Source organism: Dreissena polymorpha, chromosome 9, assembly GCF_020536995.1.
Source record: "Dreissena polymorpha isolate Duluth1 chromosome 9, UMN_Dpol_1.0, whole genome shotgun sequence".
In the NCBI taxonomy this organism is placed as follows: Eukaryota; Metazoa; Mollusca; class Bivalvia; order Myida; family Dreissenidae; genus Dreissena; species Dreissena polymorpha.
The window spans coordinates 24,902,230-24,917,246 of NC_068363.1; the positions used below are offsets into that span (position 1 = coordinate 24,902,230).

At 31.8% G+C, this 15,017-nt stretch overlaps 1 protein-coding gene across 1 annotated transcript in view; it reads right to left on the reverse strand.

Annotated features, from left to right (window-relative positions):
• LOC127845918 (uncharacterized) overlaps positions 1-15,017 on the reverse strand; it is a 68,183-nt gene that overhangs the window by 44,269 nt on the left and 8,897 nt on the right. The window contains exon 2 of the mRNA XM_052377097.1: positions 9,926-9,990. The gene's annotated coding sequence lies outside the window, so the exon portion shown is untranslated. The remainder of the gene's footprint in view (positions 1-9,925; positions 9,991-15,017) is intronic.

Here is a 15,017-nt window from a genome sequence, read left to right on the forward strand (position 1 = left end):
ACTCTGTCTCATCATGACTTTCACTTCTGACAAGTTTTCAGAAAACCAATAAAGCTGAATAAATTTATGTTCTCATAAATAGGCTGACCATTTACTTGAACTGTCAAATTGGCAATGAACATATGAACCAGGGCCCTCTTGTTTGTTTCATGGCATCGAACAATGATTGTCACTTCTTCCAAGCAATACATATACATCCATGCTATGCAATGCTAAGCTCTGGACAATTTTTGAATAGTTATAAACTATATGTGTGTTAATTTAATGTGAATTTGAACAACGACGTATTGACTTCGTTCTTGTGATTGGCATTTCGTGTCAAAACGTTTTTTTCTGATGCTAAATAACTTTAACAAAATTGAAAAATGTATAAGGGGTAGATATTCAAAATTGGTCATGAAATGTTCATGCTGAATTGACCTTAGACTTTCACGCGACTAAATGGCGACTCGTTGGCCTATCACGATTATTAATGGATGCTGAACAAGATTTATGTCTAGACATAGTGTACAGGTGGGATTTCAAACACATCACTATATACATGTTTATGTTACACGAATTTCAGACCCGCAGGCCTGTTTCGTGTGCACTGCATTCTGTCTACGCATAATGATCACAATTCGGATTTTAATTTGATATGAATGTCTCTCTTATACTGACCTAGAGAGCAGGTTAATCAATGCGATATACCATCATATTTATTAAATAATGTAAAACTATTTGAAACAACACATGTTTGTCTTATCTTTACGTTTGATATTGAATTATGTTAATGTGATGTTCATGACAATATTATGATGACTTAATTACCTTATTTGACATCTGATCTTGAATTATGACATTGATCTTAGACCTAGTAAGTTAGGTTTTGATTATGGCAACCTGTCTGATCATGCACATAAAAATTGCAAACGAGTGTTCTAGTTGTTAACCCTAGTTGCAACGTGTCGAATAAGGCCGATATATCATTTAAATTTTGGCCTTACGTGAACCCGCATTGAAACTGGGTCGATATATCATTAGAACAAATATTATAACCAAATTTAATGAAGAGTGTGTAGTAAATGTAGTATAGTGATTGACACCATGTGACCGAGTTTTAAAGTGAGCACATTGTTTTGACCGAGTTTTATGAAGATATGTGGATCAATGGTGCCTCTTGATGTTCATTTGATATGTATTTAATTTGACCATGCGCTTGACCACGCACAACCCAGTTTCAAACTCGATCGAGATATCACTTGTACAAATATTCCAACCAAGTTGAAAGACAATTTAAAAATACAGTTGAACTCAATAGTGTTGAAAGCTGTTTCTTTAAGTGTACTTAGTGACACGTGTTTTACCCCATGAACCCAGTTTCAAGCTGCTTTACAGCGAACAGTAAATGAATCTTTGAGACGACTCACTCACAAAAATGTTACAGAACTAGTTCGTATAAGACACATATATTATCATTGAAATTAATATATATTACAGCGTGTTCGGTTTCCGTAACACATACATCTAAACAAAGTGATATACGAATTAAGAACCCGAATAAAAACATTTTAACAAAACATATCAGTGCAAATATATATTATGAAAATGAAATTTGTACTGTACTTATAGAGTACGCTAAACAGGAAACGCAGTTACCTCCTTTAACTTTACATTGTGCAATGCTGATCGTCCACACTCATTATTGTCTTCAAGGCGAATGTTAACAATCAATCCAGTTATCAAGGTGGAAAAGCTAGCCGTACATTATTGGTATGGTATACTTTCTTAGTGGATAACCTTGTGTACAACGTTTGCCTCATATCAAATTACGAACTGCGATTAGGTTTAACTTTAAGACATTGTTAAACAATAGTGTTTAGAAATTGTGAAAGAAAATGGAGTTTACGCATGTCGCTGTTATTGTTAGAACAAGTGGTTTACGTATGCAATGCAAACCGTTTTTGGGGTGTTGTGGTGTTAATATTACCTTTATGTAATTTTCGTTCAGAGCAAGCTTTTTTTATTCGAAGCCACATTTCTTTAGAAAAAAAAATGTAGCATCGACGTTTTAAAAAAATGCTTCGGATTTACTTTTTTTATTTATACATGTCAATTTTAATAGGCAGACAATACATCATTCTGACCATTATTTCAATCTTTTAAATCTTGTTTTAACGGACGGACGTGGAGTGAGACTGACCGATGGTAAACTTGAAGTGCTCTATTATGAAACACCCGTTACTATTCGTGTAAAATACTGACGACATTTGGTTATTTATTAAACACAACTTATTAAGGTCATACGAAAAGTTTATGTTCGGAACTAATTGCCAACTGTCTATATTTGCTTTTTAACAAAAGGTGTATATACAAATGTCTTTAAATCTTTAGATTATTAATTATAATTCATGTAAGATGACCAGAAATAGTATTGTCAGTATACACATATTCTTAAAACGCCATTGCACATAACAGTAGTTGTTTGTATCGTGGGATTGGCGGTCATTGGTTAATTAGTTCAGATATGAATAGGATCTATTGAATATATATTTCGCATACAGATTGTTCACCGAGCTAGAATTGGTTCATCCTAGGCTTATGTCATGCTTACCAGTAATTGGTAATCGTGCGTTATTTTATGTTTGCATGTTTGGAACGAATGATTTGCAACGCCTGACAAAGATGTTAAAACATTCTACTATGTTTATAATTGGAATCAAAACAAAACATTTTCAAAACAGATATGAATATTTGAAACTCTATTTGCAACGAAAAGCGCTATGTGTGGAAATATTTTAAACAAACATGCAAATGAAACAAAAAAGTCACAATAACGCAACATTCCTGTGTGATGTTTAAAAGAATGTGTCCACATTGAGCACCACACAAGCGTTAATAGTGGTGTTGGGTAGCGACTACGATAAAGGCATAGGTGATTTATTCAATTAATTATTGAAGGCATTGAACCTTAAATGTACCAGTATTGTGCACTGCAAAATGTCAAACTTGCTGTAAAGTATGTTATTAAGTAGACGTAATTAAAATATTGTGTACAACTATTTCATGTAGTTTGTTCTGCATTGTCTTATTCAATTAGGAATAGAAAGCATGCTGACATATTTTAATAAAAAATAAAATATAAACTAATACATTTGTTTTTAAAGACCCGGTTTTTATATACACAATTTCCAGCACCAGAAAATCTTACTGGAATGGTCAGAAGTGTACAAGTATGCCTTGATTCACTGAATGTTAACATGTTCAAATATATGTGTTTGTTTTCAAAATCATGTTCAAGGTTTTTTTAATATTTAAGTTTAGTTAAGGATAATTTATGTACGCACGCATTACCTGGACAAGATGTGTGCACACACAACAATTTCCATAAATTTAAACGCAGTATCATACTGGGTAGTACTCTTTTTACAAATGCTCTATCCGAACTTGTTTGTTTTGTAGTATAAAACACGGCATCATTCACACAACCCATGAGCGATATGTTCTCTTGTGATCTACATATTAACAATTCCTCTATTCTAGTTTAAATACAGCTGATAGCAAAACTGTCCTGAAATATTAGTTATACATTTATGAACTAAATATCACATTATGAATTATATAGACGTGCTAAATAATGAATGTGTAACCAAAATATGACAATAAACATAATTATTAAATGCAAAATACTTCTTGATTATGAATTTAACCTTTTACCTCTTACATACGTATGTTTACGCATCTGTAGTCCCTTTGAAAGTTAAATTTAATTGAAGACCTTTTTAATTAGATTCACATTTTAAAGTCTTCATTATCAAGCCTTAGATACTGATGAGCAGCAAACAGCCTAAAACCTTAACAAACTGTGAGTTACTTGCAGACTGTTCTGATTTTATGTTGCTTGCACATAGCCATTTCCCCCTTTCTTCTGAGTGGAAAAGGGTTAAATGAACACTCATGTAAATTTCGCAATAATAAGTAAAAACAAGATGTGTTTGTGAAACACTATGTCCTCCCATATATTTGACCTTTGACCTTGACGGATGACCTTGACCTTGACCTTTAACCACTCACAATGTGGAGCTCTATGAGATGCACATGCATGCCAAATATCAAGTTGTTATCTTCAATATTGCAAAACAGCTACCATTTCCCTCATCTGTAAAAAGTGTATTTCATTTCAGTGAACGTGTTGTGACATATATGATATAATATGTTAATATGAATATGTTTAACATAGTAATCTAGCCATGCTGTAACCAAATGATGTAGTAGACTAATGCTATGCTGCTTAAAAGCCGACACCTGCATTGTAGAGATGCCAGTGAATCACTTGTATAATTCAATTCAAGGTGTTTAATTACAAGCTTAAGCAATTTAAACAGTGAGCGAAATCCGGATTACACCAGAATAAGCTGCCTAACTTAACATCATTGTTATTTAAGTTCACAAAACAGCTGACCCAATCAATATAAAGCTTGCTTCAACCTCGTATAACGTTGAAAGAATGGGTCGAGCTATCGGGTAATAATGCAGAATTGACCACATTTGAAGCATGAATGACGTCGGTTCCTTCGTACGCAGTCACTTTATAACTTGAACACAAACATAATGTTGTCGTCTGCCTATTAAATATCAATCGGGTTCAAAAGTCGTATACAGCAGAAGCGTGACAATAAATTATTCATTTAAACCCTGATTATGTGTAACCTTTATATCGATGATAGCATACATCCTTAGACAACTGAAAGCGGCGCCATGCAATCAAACTGAATTTATTAATTATTAAATATATTAACTACACCGCGTTTTAATTTCAAAATGAGTATAATCAAAGTGTCTGATTTGTTCGACATATGAAGAGTAGTTTATCAATCTTGCTTACTATAGGAATGCCACTAACCTACGTGTCTTTGAAGTCATAAAATGGCTTCTTTAAGGTAAAGAGTCCTGTTGACCAAATAGACAAACCTTAAATCACAAAACACTATCGTCATTTTCAGTAAATCTAAATCGGCCACGCTTTGAAAATGAAACAAAATTTTTTGTACCTCCACATATTCATTAAGGATTAGATTTTAAAAACAATCATATTCATATTTTAAAAAAGACTCGTTAAAGAAAATGTTTAATTCTAAAATTAAAAGTTTTGAAATGACTGTAAGCCAATTTTTTTTTGTGATATCGGTTAATGTAAATAACAAGATGACTTTGTAACTTGTGTTGTGACAAGTATGTGCTCATATGTTACATGCCATTTATAGGTAGTGTTTAAAATGTGTCCCATATGATATGCCTGTAGTGCTGCGTATCATTATTATGATTATTTAAGATTGTTATGTTTCATTTTAATGTTTTACTATATTTACATCTGAATGTTAAATTATGACAAGTGATAATACGAGCTGTCTTTCCCATTAAAGTTAAATAATGACATAGCTCATTATGTGATAGTTTATAAACCTTCAACTAAAAGCTATTTGTTTTACCGAAATAGTGTCACAATAAAATACATTTGCCCTATTATGATGATGATGATGATTATTTTTATTTATAATTTGTAACTTATTATTATTATTATTTTATTTTTACTATTATTATTGTTGTTTTTATTATTAAAGATAAATAATTAAAAACACACCTGAGCACATTTCGATATATACCCGACAACCACTATTGAATAAAGTGCGCCGAATTGAATGCCGAGTAAATTTGAAGCCGTGTAATAAGAAAACGCATGGTTTTAGAAATATATAATGGGAAAATGTCTTCAAATGATACGAATGATCGGCTCTTTCTTAACTTTCCGTTCAAATTTATAAAGCCTTTGTTCAAAACATATTCTGTCAAATAAGTCTTTGGTATTCGATAATTATTTTGGCTTTAATGAAGCGGCACTAGCTGAAGCAGTATTCAACAGTCGTTTTCCCAATATCGCTAATATATGAGGTGACTGACTTGACATTCAATCTCATCATGATGTCATTTTCCTATGGTATCAAATATGGGTTTCAGTTGAAAAGGATAATATGACTAATATGCCAAAAACACTCTTTTTTCAATTTAGATTTTTCACATCAAAGCTTATTGAGAAATCAATATCATATCAAATGACTTTCTCATATACTAAATATACAACAATAATTGCAACAACTCAATTTACAAAAAAAAAATTTAAAAGCACACTAACATAAGTAATAAAATAATCCAAACAAATGCAGACAAATACATGTAATACTAGTGTAGACTCTATTTTTTATACTTTGGTTAAAAGTAATAGTATGCGGATTGGGTTCTAATTCAATATTAGAGTAGATGAGTCTTGCTTAAAATATGCTTTCAAGAAACAGCATCCGGAAAAGGTTGTTAACTACTACACTATTAAGTTATTAACACTTGGAAGTTGTCCGTCTTAAGTGTGTTTTTAACGTAATGACGATTGCATTTTATTAGTTTACGAATACCATTTTAAAATAAATATCAATGTAATATATTTTATACAGTTTCTTTTTGTGTTTATTATGAATTTTAAACCGTCTAAAATAGTTTCATTTTTAATATAAAAAAGTTGAATATGCGCCTTTGAATGGGACATACAACTATTAAAACAATATGGTAATGTGAATTGTTTACAATACAACACTGATGTTTTATAAGTAATGAAAGTAAGGTCTTAATTTCATTCACAAATGCTGCTTAAATTGTTTTAGTGAGTTACTTACGCTTATTTATTTTTTCGTCAAATTATTGCGTTTTGTTTTTATCTTTCATGTTAATCCAGTAACAGTGTCCGGTTACACAGCTTTTACATTTATAGACGCGTTAATCTTTACGAATTGCATTTAAAGCTGTGAATACCAATGGAGCGAATCGTGTGCTATTGAACATGAAAGTCGCTTTTGTAAAATAAAACCGGTCAATATTATCAAGGTCTATTTACCTGTTATGGAGAAATATTGATACAAATTGACAAGATTATGTGGAAAACTAAGTTAAACAGTAAATCGGAAAATACGCTTAACATAATTAACCAATCCAATACACGTTAAAGGAAATATTAACTCAACAGTTTAAAGCGGTATGTTTTATAACATTAAATTGTACTTGCCATGAAAGGGAGTGGTTTAAAATTTGACAATAATTCATTTAAATATAAAAAACCATGTGGATGATAATCATATCATACTTCTGACACATACACATTAAGTTCACAATCCCGATTACAGGAGTAAGCTTGTTTGCTATTAATGTGCATTATGCGTTATAATTCCATTTATGTAACATACGAAATCCAATGTATATAACGCACTAAATAAATTGCCGTCCTCCCTCAAAATTTAAAGAACAGTAATGTCATTTTAAAAACTTATCGAGCAAATCAACCGATATCTCGTGAACCAAATGTGCTAAAACAGATTAAATATAACTCAACTACCCGTTGTAATTTCTGATAACATGTTTACAATAGCCAGTGTATTGATACAACGAAGCATATGTGATTTATAGTCAGGAATGTATATCAAAGTCTCCATAATTTCTACTACATGATATACATTAAATATGCTTACTTAACTAAGCTCAGATGACGCTGTCGCTTTAAACAAACGCAAACAAAGCTAACGGGCGTTCAAAAGAGAAGCAGACTAGCTCATATGTTTTCATTTATGATTCGTCAATAAGCGTTGTACACAGGAGAAATATGGAAATAAACTTGACAAATCAACGGATGAATTTTATCTCAAGATTTGTAAGAATAATTCGCATAGTTAAACCTGAAGGAACAAATCTAACAAAACATGTTCAAAAGATGCATGTTCTCGTGATTTCATGAATATAATTATAAAGTTACACTCAAAGTTTGAGTACGCGTATATATCTAAGGAAACTATTAACATCGCCAATTGGCTATATACGTTACCAAAATTGCACTTGCAGTTAACATTCCTCCATGTACGTTGTATTGAAAGCAACCCAAAAAAAAGTCTACTATTTGTATTACGGCGCCCGAGTCTCGATGACAACGACCAAATGTGTTTAACATTCAAAGAAGCAATGCTCATGTTTTATCGCTAAATGAAAAAAAAATCGATATATATATCACGATATACTTAACGATATACTTAAGTGTACTTAAGCAATTGAAATACCGAATTTCATGTGAAAATGACTTCTTAAACTCATTAATCTCTTTCCAGTAGTATTAGATTACTGAATCGTAGGGATAAGATCATTAACGTCAATTATTTGTTTTCTTCGTATGCTGTATAGCGGGACTTTACTGTTCATAAAAGGACCATATGGATATGCGATGAATCTCTGCCAAATGAACATGACATTCATAATAATTGTATTGTGAAAATACGAGAAAAACTTATTTTTAATTAAAGTTGGAACTGTGTCTTTCAAATTTAAACATTATTTAGCATATCCACATTAGGACACAGTAAGTGACTACTCACATTTTAAATAAAGTTACGCGGTATCACATTGCGAGTCTCTAGTTATTATGTTTTTTAACTATGCCTAACCAACTACAATCTTTTACGCGAATATATAAAACATACGGGGATCATTTTATGTTTTCCTTAGTCGACGACGTAACCGGTATTTCTAACGTTAATTCACACACAAAAACAGAGCGCTAAAGCATTGCAGTTATTTGCTTTTGTGTAAGCCTTATAACTCTTTGAACATGTAAACGCAAGTATCTAGATCTAAATTTGTTGATTTTCAATTTATAGTGTCATTTAAAAACCGATTTTATTATGATTAAATTGCTTACACTTTACTCATAAGGACTCTTCTTATCAAAAGAACATGATAACATATCGATTGAAATTGAAGCAGTAGTTAGATATGGAAAGATTTTCATTAATAACCCATTGTGTACCTCGGTGTTTGCGTTTCATATTTTTAAAACAATAAAAAAAAAAAAAAATATATAAATTAAACCAAAAAGAAGGTTTTCTTTACAAAAATATCACAATAACCACTCTCCAAGTTTACAGACTTTCTCGGTAACACTTTGTGAAAACATGATCTAAGTTGGTAATGTATTGAGACATGCTTTAGCATCAATATTTAAGATCACCGACCAATATCTAGAGCTCTGACATGTCGGCTATAATATCCCCCTCTTCATCTTTCAAACCCCGCGGTCAACGTGATGAAGTTTCAGTAAACATTGTAAGTCAAAAATGCCTATGCTATGTTATTTATTTCTGAACGTTTATTCAGAATCATTAAGGAACATAACTTACCCAGTTCTATAAATCTGACATTCGATTTCATTTAATTATGAACCTTTAGAAATGTGTGTTTAATAACTTTCGTTAATTAAAATATCTCATAAGGTCAAGATGTTGTTACAGTGAAACTTTCCTATATCACACTACATAACAAGTGAATATCAATAAACATTTTCCTTATGGTAGAACTTCTAGAGTTTCACGGTTTGCTTGATTCATACATTTCTGTTACTGCTATTGTTTTATTCACTTAAGAAACAATAAGTTTGTTTTTTTTCATTTACTGCATTCTTCACACATCGTAAAATACCTATTGACTGTGTCCTCTGATATTATGTTTTTGGAATGACGAAACGGAAATAAACTATGCAAATCGAGTGATTCTTCAGTACAGATATAAGTGCTTGATCATGCCCCTGTTCTTAGCGTTTCTTTCTGAAGATTTGTCGGATCTTCGGTGGGTCTGTAGACTTTTTATTTTCCGCACAGTGTCTAGATAATGATAGTTTCATTGCCTTGCATCATCTTTTGCCGTTTCTATTGCATGAACCTTAAGTTTCATTGACTATATTTCAATCGAGCAGATAAAAAACGCAAACATATTTATGTGACACTCATGGATCCTGTTTTAAACATCTTTATGTATATCATAAATACACTTTCAGCAATACTAATGACATAAACAATAAATATCTTACTTTGTGGAGTCTGACACAACACCTAGCAAATCATCGTGGTGCTGTATTTATTTTCACCATGCAATCTGAAAATAAAATAACGCCCATTGCATGTTTTAAGGAATGTATTGTTTTATTACGGTCTTCCATTATGATTAGTATTATTCGAATGCTAAGAAACAATTAACGCACAATCTGATAACAAACAGATAAATATTAAATAATTTTTACTGAACAGTTAATGTTGCTGGACTCCTGCTTGAAGATAATGCTAAAAGATGTAAAAAGAGCATTTAATTGATAACTGAATACATATAATTTACTTGTATCGATTACACTAATGTAATTTTAATTGTCTGACATGGTTTTTGAACAAAGCGCTCTACAAGGCAGTCTTTGGAAACTATATTACGTAGATCATTAATTTGAAATGCCAGTTAGAATGGGTATAATACTATCCCAAGTATTGTGAAATCTTCTATTGATATTACCAAAGTCTGTGGATATTTGATATGAACCAATTGACGTAAATGGATTTACCAGGGAGGGCACTGGAAGTTTTTAACTAGTTTATAGTTTGGTATATAGATTTCAAACTTAATACTTGAACCATATAATAATTTGAGTATGGAGCAGAAATAAAAAATAAATGTTATTAGTCTAGTATAATTAGTTATGTTTTATATGAAACAAATGCGTAGAAACTTTGTATTACAATCACATTCAAAACTACATTTGAATATTTTTCTTCATTGAGCAAATGATAAATAAGCGCATTTCAAAGCCGTCAATGCGCTTAACGCCTCTTTTGTTCTCTATTAATACTCAACCATCTTATCATTAATACGTAACGTGTATTAAAAGGTTGTGCGTTCCACTTTACTCAGCGGGAGTACGAACGACTAGTGTTTGTTGATGACCTGTATATATAGTTGTATGCATTTACTCACATTTCCTTAATAATATTACTGTTTTGTTATGCGTTAAAACGAATTAATTAGTGTTCTAGGCTGTAGACATGTGATACTGCATACGTACAGGTTATCATTATTTTGAGTGATCTTGCCTTTGTCCACTTAATCGTTTAATGTGATCGCTGTAACATGTAACTTAGTATATGTCGAAAAAAGTTATGTATATTAAGTCGCCAAAAGTGCAATGTATTGGCATATATACTACATGTATAAAAAATCAAGAAAAGCTAAGTGTTGGTATGTACACTGATGTTGTTTTTATTTGAGTTTCCTTTATACATGTAATCCAATGACAAAATAAATTCAACACATTGTTCGTTTTGCGGTTAAATAATAACATGTATCCTTCGAGAAAGACGTTGGTTATTGTCACGGCTTGCTTGACACTCTAAATAAAACTTCACGCAGCGGTTATCTACCCATGGCTACTAGTGATAACCACTGCAATCGCAAGAAATTCCTTCCAGATGTGGAAGGCTATATTTAGGTTTTGTATTATGAACAGTAGTATCATTTTCTGTTATATTTCGAAATAAGTGTATAATTTCAGGTTCATAATTTAAAAAAAACACTAAATCAAACAAAGTAAAAATAAAAACCGAAAAAGTATTGTACTAGCTCGGCTGTCATCACGTGGTTGGATTTGATATCGATATATGCTCGGAAGCAGTCAAAGCTCTGCGCGGAGGTTTGCTATCAATACTCAATAGTTTGCATCGCAACAAATAATTTATTATTCTTACACCATGCTGAGGCATAGGTTCATTAGGTTATAGTGTACGTATTATGGATTTAATTAAAATTTGGTTTATATAGAGTCACCCGTTTGGAACAAACACAAATTATAATTATGCTTCATTAAATATTTTTCAATAGTTGTTTATCTAGGAGAGACGCAAGTACTACTGCTCGATTGTTAAGTTTTTGATTCCCCATGTCAAATCTAGGTAATGTTGATATAAGAGACGTTTCTGTAAATAACTTAATTAGTGCTTAACCGATAAAGGTTATAAAGGAGTTAATGAAATACCTTTACCAAAGTATCTGAAATGAAGAACAACTGGTTTAGAATAAACACAGATACTAAAGCTCACAACCTTGGACTGGGGACCCCAAAGCTCTAAACTCGGAAATGTCACCATGATGGGTCAAATATGTGACAACAGTAGAAAAGACCCTTAGGTACCGTTAATGATTTATTATTAAACGGGATTCAAGTTATGTCTCTGAAAGACAGTGGCGTCGTGGTCACATCAGTCAATCAAACGTTCAATGAAAAGTTGGAACCTAAGCCTTACAAGATAACACAATCAATGATAAATGCATAATAATGCATTATAAAATTATTTTATTTTTTTTTTTTGGGGGGGGGGTTAACTTTTAAATGATCCTTCAAGTAGACTTTTTTCGCGAAACACAATCCCCAACCTTATTGTTATCCAGCGTATCATGGGTTCATATTTGTGGTAAATTTTACAAAAGTTTATTATTGAAACTTGTATTACAATTTTAAAAATGAATATTTAAACATAACAATTGATTATCCGTGTGTCGCGTTATATAATAAAAGCAAATCATACAAGTTCAAAGTTAACTACATCAGCTACACCTTAAAAAACTGTTAAAATCCCCGTTCGCAGAGATATATATGGGCAGAATCGTCAGTTAACGGATTTAACGGGATTGAGCTGTCGTTCGCCATTTGAGCCAGGCGCACAACTATTGATATTTTGGCAAAAACAAATCTTATTTGCCAAGATGCTAATATCAAAGTTTGTAGCAAACGTTCAACATAAACATCGAGACAGGTTAGTTTGGTTTTCTGCTTGTTTCCTTACAAGCGTTAGCACTTTAAAGTAGGCGTAAACCAGTCTTAAACAGAATATGAAAACTTACGTTAAGTTAATTGTTATTGGAGAGAACATGCTAGCTTTGCCAATCAATAATGAGCTCACTTGAACGCTTGAATAGGTAAAGCTATTGGGTAATTAGGCGGGACAGACACACTACCTTACATTTGACTTGAACATCGTTTTAATTGCCCGACCAAGCCCAACTAAGCCTGGTCCCATTATACATTGGCGTCATTGAAAATTATCAATGTATTCCGACACACACAGCTTAAATGGGTCATATCAAACGCTAATATAATATCTTATTTTGAAAAACACCTCTTACTTAAAGAATCCAAACATGTTTCTCTATAACGTTATTAAATTAATAAACCCTTTTAAAATATATATTTGCATAATTATAATTATTAAATGTCGTCATAGGGAAAATAAGTAGAATTAATTAAAATATGTAAACATTAATTACAGGTATCGCATACTGAATTCTTAAATCGGTATTGAGTGTTTTAAAAATGCACGATGTCTGTAGGTGCCAGTTTCAAACCCACAAAATGCGCAATCAACAACACTGTTGACTAGTAATTACATTTTTAAGGAGGTGAACATGCTCATATATCTATATAAATACACAAACCTTAGCGTGAACAAGGGAGAAACTGTGTTTAAATAAGTCTATATTATAGATATGCCCCTAAAAATAAAAAAACGTCCCATAACTTCTGCAATTTCAGTAAGTGTAACTATAGATTGTTTCACAAACATTAATGTTAATGTTAATTCTGTTGACATAAAATTTACGTTTGCAAAGAGTTCAATTAAACTCAGTCAAGCATGTGCATTTTACATTACAATGTACCGGCGTTGTTTAAAACTATTTTGTTCCATAACTTAGGCTTAACATATATCTATTAAAACCGTGTCGTATTTAAATCTGATAAAACAACTTCTTAGATCAGCAGTTATACGGCAAATACCACAGATTTTACGGAAAATTCGGTTATTTGATCATGGGCTGAATATGAATTTAATTTCACAAATACAAATTGCAATCCAATTTTACAAAAAGCTATTGTAAACTTAGTAACTTTGCATTTGATCATGTTTGTGAATGTATACTATGCAAATCCTACAGCGTCCCCGCTTTCGATTAGAAGTGTCACACAATCACACAATCACAATAGTTTCATCATTTGAGATTTTTTCTGAACATAACCTTTTGTAGTGATACTAATGACGTTATTGATAAAAGCAGCTCTATTGAGAGGTAAGTGGAAACATATATCAGGGTTTTGTTATCAAATATATTATACGCCTTATTTTTTTCCGACTAAAGAGCTAAACTTAACACACCTATATACGACTGCCTGTTCTTACAAAAGAAAGAAGTTATGCTAAGATAGCAGAATAATCGATTATGTTTTAATGTACTTTTGTATTGGTCGTTATCGCCCGTTTTTAATTTTATTATCACTGGTCGTTGATTTTCACGCTAGCAGGGCTATGTTATAATGATTGGAGCAATTTGAACATACAATATATTTTGATTAGTACATAAAAGTAGAAGTAGTTCCAAACGAAGCAGTAGCAATTAGTGCTGCAACAATACGCCAAAACCGTATTGCAATATATTGTCAGTTCAAAAACCCGTATTGCAATATATCGCAATATATTGCTAACTTGTACCAAAATTATAACTTGCCAATTACCCGATAATCCCGTAAATTTCAGTTTTAAAGCAAATTCTTGTAAATATTTACTATAAATGTGCTCAAGAATAATAAGAAACACAAACATTCGCAAATTTTCTTAAGTATCAAATACATTTTTGCAATTGTTACTATTTAAAGATGTGATGAAATAACGTCCAACCGGGGCGTTTTTCCCACTGAACACGCGTTATTCACCTGACGTGATGTTCCCGTTTTTATACAACACAAAATACAGTTTACACCCATACTTTCCATGCGATGTTCTACATGTCTGTATAATTTTCGCGCGCTTTTTATTAAGACAAAGGATAAAGCACTTTTTATTTGACGCTATAATTTTTTATTGTCGCGTTAGCATTAAAATTTGGAAGCGTGTTTCCGAAATTCGGATTACAAATAATGCTCAAATCAGAATCGAGCGAAACATTTACAGCTGTGCGCAATTAATTCAACGATAATATGTTCAAAAGCATCGAACAAATGCTCCCATGTAACAACGCTACTCTGTATAATACACTTTTTAGAATGCTATTTTTACGTAAAAAATAATTTACACTGCTTTGTTTTGTTTACCTTT